At 40.6% G+C, this 8,203-nt stretch overlaps 1 pseudogene; it reads left to right on the top strand.

Annotated features, from left to right (window-relative positions):
* The first annotated feature begins 1,225 nt into the window (after nucleotides 1–1,225).
* On the top strand, nucleotides 1,226–1,942 carry LOC102865450 (annotated as a pseudogene).
* The last annotated feature ends 6,261 nt before the right edge of the window (nucleotides 1,943–8,203 follow it).

Below are 8,203 nucleotides of genomic sequence, written 5' to 3' on the forward strand. Positions count from 1 at the left end.
GTTGATCAATTCTTTGTGGTACAGTGACTATGTGTATACTTTCCATCCTCTTTTCATCCTCCATCATTCAATATTTCTCCCACAGAATCATAACTTAAATTTTTATTTTGTTCTTTTAGCTTGAGAAATACTGACCATGTTCTTCCTGTTTTGGTTTTTGAACTCTAGGTCTTTGACTTCTTATTATGCTTTTTTCCTCAAGCTACCCTTTGGAATCTTCAGTTCAGGCCATGTACTTAAAAAAACTAGGGGCTCTGACAGCCTTATGGATATAGCATTACACATGCATTAGCCTGGACGAACTCCAAGCTCTCTTTCTTCTATAATATTTTCTTAGAGATTTTGTTTTGTTTTAAGTACCATTGAGTACAATTCTTAGCCGCTTTTTGAACAACAGTCCTATCTTATGCCACCCTCATAATTTCTGTCACACTTAAGCCTATTACTGCAGTCACTGTTTCAATCCATCTAGTTTAAGGTCTTCCTTTCTCTCTCTCACTGATCTTCTACCTTTCCAAACATGATGTCCCTCTCAAAGGCATCATCGTTCCTAACATGATCAAAGTGTGTGAGATAAACCTTTGTCATCTTTACCTCCAAAGAATACTCTGGCTGACCTTTATCTATATAACTATCTGCTTGTTTGGAAGCCCTTGAGATATTCGGTACTCTTCTCCAACATCACAGCTCAAAGGCATCAATTCTTCTTCTGTCATCTTTATTCATTTCTAAAGATTAGTGACATTGGAAAACCAGACTCACTCTCTTCAAGTTGATTTGACTCCTAAGGACCCTAGAGAACTGCTCCATAGTGTTTCCAAGATTGTTTGGACATGTTGTAAGGAGGGATCAGTCCTTGGAGAGGGATGCCATGATTGGGAGGGTGGAGGGACAGAGGAGGAGAGGAAGACCCTCAATGGGACGGATTGATTCCATCACTAGAATAATGGGAATGGGCGAGTCGGAGACAGTAAGATTGGCAAGGGATAGAGGAGGGTTTAGGGCTGTTTTTCATAGGGTCACTATGAGTTGCAAACGAGTTGATGGCACATAACAACAACAACAACAACAACAACACACTGGCACCTGGGTAGGTTCAAACTTCAGGGTTTTCAGTTTTCAGCTCAGTGCCTAAGCACTGATCCACTGGGCTCCTTTTTGTATTGACAGTAAAAGACAGGACAGGCAGTGCCAACTTCCGCTCGCTGCATGTGTCTTCAACACGATGCCAAAATCCAAGCGTGACTAAAAAAATTTCCTTAACTAACACTCTCAAGGAAGGTTTGGAACTAAAACAGAATAGAACCTAACTGAAGAGCTTTGGAAATATGCAGACATGAACAAATACCTCTTCATCTTCTCTGTGGCCAACACAAAGAACAAGCTGAAGGACATTTAGAATGCCTGGAAGCACAGAGCATGTTCTTTGGCAAAAACACTGTGATGAAGGTGGCCTTAGGTCGAAGTCTTTGTGATGAGCACAAAGACAAACCTACACCAGGTGAGCAAGGAGCTGAGGGGTGAAGTTGGTGTCCTTTACACTAAGCAGGAAGTGAATGAATGGTTCACTAAATTCACAGAAATTGACTTCACCTGAACGGGTAATCAAGCAACTTACACAGAGAACCTGGATCCCGGGTCCCTGGAGCTGTTCACCCACTCCATGGAGCCATAGCTGAGGCAGTTGGGCCTGCATACTACCCTCAAAAAAAGGTGAGGTCACCCTGCTGTCTGTCTATGAAGTGTAAAAGAAGGGTGATGTACTGATCCCAGAGCAGGTGTGTCCTGAAGCTTTCTGTGTATGAGATGGTTGAATTCAAAGTGGCTGTCAAGTACTTGTGGGAAGCCCATTCTGCAAGATTTGAACAAATGGACAGCAAACTTGCCTGAGAGTGCAACTGAGTTGGAAGAAGAAAAGCCAGAAAAAGAAGATGCTAACTGACTTTTATGCTCAGGGTGGAGGCTGCTGGCATGTCCCTGGTCTCCCCTTGGCTGGACCAGCAGGGCTGTGGCCACATGCTTGAGAGAACAGATATTTCTTCTGTTACAGATAAAGATAAGGGAGATTGAAAGGGAATGTGGTTATGTACAAAGCACAACTTCCTCTGCAGGGCTGCTCTCTATGGATAGTTAAAAAGAACTCTTAGTAAAAAACAAAAATCGCAACAAAATAAAAGCCACTGCTACAGAGTCTTTTCTGACTCATGGGGAGCTTCGTCTCAGAGGGTTTAAACTTTTACAAGAGGAGATGGTTCATCTTTCTTCAGGAAATCAGCTTGTGCATTTGAACTATCAGCCTTTGGTTAACAGTCTGACAGGTCACACATTCTGCTACTAGAGCTCCTATTCAGATAGTCCTTGTTACACAGTAATAATTTAAAATCCATCTGTGCTTCATCTCTGCTTTGGATAACTTTTCTGGAATTATTTAAATTCTGTGTGTTTTAAGTACTACTTGGAGGTAGATTTACGAATAACATAAAAAATTAGTGCATGAAATAATTTCCCCTTTCTTCCAAATGGTTTCACATTAACAAGTGTAATAATATGCTTCTCTTCCTGTTGAATCATACAATATACCCTTTTTAAATCTCAGTAGAGTTTCTCTGAATGATTCAGGTGGGAGAGAAAAAGAGAAAGGACACTAATATTTGATGAACCCTTTTTAGATGCCAAGAACTGCTTAGAAATTTATGTATGTTTTCTCACTTTCCACTTGCAGTTAACTAGTGAGCTGGATATTGTTCCTATTTTATAGATGAATGAATGAAAGCTTAAAAGAACTACCCACTCAAAACTCACCCTAAATTGCAGAGCTTAGTCTTATGTATGGATAATATCTTAACATCAGGCAAACAAAGATCTTCTCTACGGAAACAACAATCAACATCATGATAGATGGAGAAAGCATTGAAACTATCAATTATTTAATCTTAATTGGATCAACCATCAATAAGTTTGGTACCAGTGGGAGGAAATCAGGAGACATATTGGGTTGGGCACATATGCTTTTAGGATCCTTTCCAAAATGCTGAAGAACAATGATGTAAGTTTGAAGAGTAAGATCTACCTGATTCAGGCCATGGTCTTCTCAATCACCTACTACTCAGAGAGCTGGACAATGAATAAAGATGACAGAAGAAGAACTGATGCCTTTGAGGTATAATGCTGGAGAAAAGTGCCAAATATCCCATGGATTGTCCAAACAAAACTCAAAACCCCCAAACAGACATATTTTGGAAAAAATGCAGCCAGAATGCTTTTTGGAAGTACAAATGGTAAAGCTTTGTCTTTCATACTTTGGACATGTAGCTAGTTTAGGCCATTTCTTGGATAGGGACATCATGTTTGGAAAAATGACAGATCAGCAGGGGAGAGGAAGACCCCTGAAAAGATGAATTGACACTGTGACAATGGGCTCTGGTATCTCAGGGATGATGAGGAAGGCACAGCATAGGGCAGGGTTTGAGTCGACTGTTTAAAATAAAATCATTGTATAATGGAAACAGCGTGGACTTTGAAGACAGGCACAATTAAGTTCAAGTTTGGTTGCTACCACCTACAAACATAGTTGTTTCTTGGAGAAATACTAGAATTGTTAGTAGAATGAGAGAAAAATAGTCTTCCTCCTCTTCATGCATAAAATGTGGACTTTATTTTAATTGATCTTTTAATGAAATATTATAGAGAACTTGGATTTTAATTCATTCATTGTTGCACATTTTCCTCTCTGCCCATCTCTCCCCCCAGTTAGCTTTTCTCTTTGAAAAGGAAAAAACAAATCTTTCATTATTACACAATCACCTGCCTCGCCCCTCCCTGGTCCACTTTACTATGCAGCTCTTATTCTTGACTCTTGTCGTGCAAATAATACCTAATCATATATTCCTTTTAAATAGTTCTCTGCCTCAACTGTTTCAATGCAGTATATATTACTTATCCTCTCTCTTCTTAGTTTTCCCCCAAATTCAATGTCAGTCCTTTTTTGTAACAGTGATATTATGAAGAATTTGTCCTTTTGTGACGGATATTTCACTCAACAAAATGTTCTCCAGGGTCACCATTTTGTATAATATTTCATGAGTTCTTTGTTTTTCAGTGCAGCATAGTATTCTGTTGTGTGAATATACCACAGCTTCTCCATTTGTTTGTTGATGGGCACTTGGGTTGTTTCCAACTCTTTGCTATTGTGAACAAAGCAACAATAAACATAAGTGTGTGCATACAGCTGCTTGGGTGGAAGTTATGGTCTCTTTGGGGTATATTCCCAGTAAAGGAATTGCTGGATCAAATGGTATTTCTATTTCCAAGTTTCTAAGGAAGCGTCATATAGCCTTCCATAGGGGTTGCAGCATTTCACACTCCCACTAAAAGTGAATAAGGGTTCCAGTTTCTCCACAACCTTACCAGCATGTGTTGTTTGCTGCTCAGTTGAATTTTGCTAGTCTTCCTAGGGTGAGATGATATCTCATAGTTGTTTTGATTTGCATAACTCTTAGAGCTAGGGATTTTGAACATTTTTTTAATGTATTTGTTCACCATCTGAATATCTTCTTTGATGAAGTGTCTGTTCATATCTTGTGCCCATTTTACAATTGGGTTGTTTAAAATATGGTTAACATTAATGTCATAGTCTGTTGTAAGAATGAGATATGATCAACATGGAGAATATCAGAGAATTTGTTGATGTTGTTATATTGAACACCTGTGCCCGAAAGTACTTTCATAGCATTGGTGAGAAGGTGGTAGCTGTTAGGTGTGGTAAAATATGACTCAGTAATAATATGAACAACACATCTGAACTTTGTCATAAACTGTGCCATTCTCATCATCTCTGACATACTTGAGCCCTTTGTTGCAGTCACTTTGTCAGTCCATCTCATTTAGAGTCTTCCTCCTCTAACAAAGTATCTACTCCCTCTATAATAGAGCATAAGAAAGTCACATCTTTAGTGAAAACTTTCAATGAAAGCAATCTTTTATCACACTGTCTACAACTTAGAATCATGGAAGAATGAGCCTTACCTCTTGCCTCAAAATCTTCCTATGCAGGCCAACATATTTGATTTCCCAGGTGTCACACACAGTTAGTGCACTTGACTGCTAATTGAAAGGTTGGAGGTTTGTGTCCACGCAGATGTTCAGGGAGTCACTATGTATGAGTGGACTAGATGGTACTGGATTTGGATTTGATTTGATACTCTTGCATTTCTCAAAATTACTGAAACTTTTTCACAACTACACGTTAAGTAATGACTGAGAAACCCATATTTTAAAAAGATTCCTTTGTGAGTCTGCTGTTTAAGGCACGAAACAGGATTGTCTCCCCTTCCTTTCTCACACTCATGGATCCTCTTCTTTAGGTATCATCACATCAAAGCTCTTTTTGTGCCTGTTGTTGTTATGTGTCAACGAGTCGCTTGCACTTATAGCGACCCTATATACAACAGCCCTAAACTCTGCTCTGTCCTGTGCCAATCGTACTGTCTGACACACTCATCCTGATTACGCCAGTCACCGAATCAATCCATCTCCTAGAGGGCCTTCCCCTCCTGCGCTGTCCCTCCACCCTCCTAAGCATGATGTCCCTCCTTACAACATGACCAAAATATGTCAGACGAAGCCCCAGAATCCTTGCCTCCAAGGAGCAGCCTGGTTTTACCCTCTCCAGGTTGAATCTGTTTGTTTTCTTAGTAGTCCATGGTACCCTCAATGCTCTTCTACAACACCAAAGCTCAAAGCCATCAATTCTCCTTCTATCCTCCCTAGTCATTGTCCAACTCTCTGATGCATAACAAGTGATTGCAAAGACCATATCCTGTATCAGATACACCTTAGTCTCCAGAGAGACATCGTTGCTCTTCAGTACTTTCGAGAGGTCCCTAACAGCAGACTTTCCCTCGTAATATGTCTTTTAATTTCCTGGCTGCTGGTGCCAAGAGTGTTGATTGTGGAGCCAAAGAGACTAAAGTTGTTAACAATCTCAATCTCTTCATGATCTATCCTGATGCTACCAGTTGACCCAGTGGTGAGAATTTTTGTCTTCTTGACATTGAGCCTCAATCCATATTGGAGGCTGCAGTCCTTGACCCTCTGCAGCAAGCACTTTAGGTCCTCCTAAGTTTCAGCAAGCAGGGTTGTGTCATCTGCATAACGCAGATTGTTGATAGATCTTCCAGCAATCCTGATGCCACATTCCTCCTCATAGAGCCCAGCCTCCCGTATAATCTGTTCTACATACAGATTGAAAAGGTATGGAGACAGGACACATCCCTGGCATATGCTCTTCCCAATTTTGAACCATACAGTGTTTCCTTGCTCTTTTCTGATGACTGCCTCTTGGTTCAAGTATAGGTTTTGCATTAGCATGATTAAGTGTTCTGGGATTCCCATTCTTCTGAGAATCAGCCACAGTTTGTTATGATCCACGCAGTCAAATGCCTTTGCATAATCAATGAAACACAGACATTTTTCTGGTATTCCCTGCTTTTAGCCAAGATCCATCTAACATTAGCTACAATATCCCTAGTACCATGACCCCTTCTAAACCCAGCCTGGACTTCGGGCAGTTTTCTGCTGATGTGCTGTTCCAGTCGTTTTTGGTAATCTTCAGTAGAATCTTGCTTGCATGTGAAATCAGTGAGATTGTTCTGTAGTTTCCACACTGTGTTGGGTCACCTTTCTTTGGAATGGGAACAAATATAGATCTCTTCCAGTCAGTTGGCCAACTGGTTGTTCTCCAGATAGCGAAAATGTCTATCATCCATCCTAAGGATTTCTTGAGAGCAACAGGAAATAACACTTTGGCAGAGGGAACATGAGCTAGGCAATCTTACATGTTGATAATTTAGAGTCCTGTAGTTACTGAGGCCTGAAGTGAGAATAGATGGAAGAGAGAAGGACTCAAAAGCCTAACTAGATAACAACCTTGGGCTCCTGACAGTCAGCCTACTCCTTCATGCTCCAGTTCTGGCTGGTTCTGCCCAACAACCTTCATCCAATGATCCTTATTTTTAAGGATTGAAGTTGACTCAAAAGCACATAACAACAACTACAACAATAATACTTCCAGTGTTTATTTAAGTGTAGTACTCAAAGTATTTACTGCAGAAATTTTAAAAAACTACAGTCTCAGCTGGGCTAATTGACAGCATCATGATAGATAGAGAAATGATTGAGGTTGTTTATATTTTCATCTTGCTTGGTTCCACAGTCAACACTCTTGGCACCAGTAGTCACGAAATATGAGGCGAATTGCTTTAGGAAAGTATGTTGTCAGGGATCTCTCTAGAATGGTAAAGAGCAACAGTATCAGTCTAGAGACTAAGGTCCACCTGGTCCATGTCATGGTCTTCTCAGATGCTTGCTATGCATCAGCGAGCTGGCCAATCAATAAAGATGACAGAGAATTGATGCCTTTGAGTTGTGGTGCTGGAGAAGAGCATTGAACATACTATGGACTTCCAATAGAATAAATAAGCCCATCCTAGAGAGGGTGAAACCAGGTTGCACCTTGGAGACAAGGAATTTGGAACTCTGTCTCCCATACTTTCACCATGTTGCCAGGAATGACTAGTCCTTGGAGAAGGACATCATACTTGGAAGCATAGAGGATAAGCACAGGAGAGGGAGACCCTGGATGAGATGGATTGGCACAGTGACTGTGACAATGGAGACAGCTGTATTAGAGTTGGTGTGGTTGGCTCAGAATAGAGCAGGGTTCAGAGCTGTTCATATGGTCAATATGAGTCACTGTTGACTTGATAGCATAGAACAATAATAATATTGGAAAAGGAGTCCTTGTGACACACTAAAAGTTGATAGTTTACACCTACCAGCTGCTGGTAGGTTTCATGGGAGTGATGAAGTAGGGTGATTCTGTAAGTATTTGTAGCATTGAAAATCCAATGGGACAGTTAGTTCACTCTGTCCTGTAGGGTCACTATGACTCGGGATGGACTCTAGAGCAGTGTTTGCATAATCCTGGGGAAGGCATACCAACACTTTTGTCTTATGCTGTTGGTCATCCAACCAAATACTGCTAAAATGTAAGAGAAGATTACACAAAGTTGCAATGTAAGGAGGCAAGAATCATTGGGGAACATCTTTGAGGTGAGGTTTCCCTTGAGGGTTTTCTAGTCCTGTGGCTCTAAACGAGAAAATGCGGGTGTTGTCAAAGAATCTTATTTTATTAGGAGGCATT

This window comes from Elephantulus edwardii, unplaced genomic scaffold, assembly GCF_000299155.1.
Source record: "Elephantulus edwardii isolate Elephantulus edwardi_28Jun2011 unplaced genomic scaffold, EleEdw1.0 scaffold00165, whole genome shotgun sequence".
Classification (NCBI taxonomy): domain Eukaryota; kingdom Metazoa; phylum Chordata; class Mammalia; order Macroscelidea; family Macroscelididae; genus Elephantulus; species Elephantulus edwardii.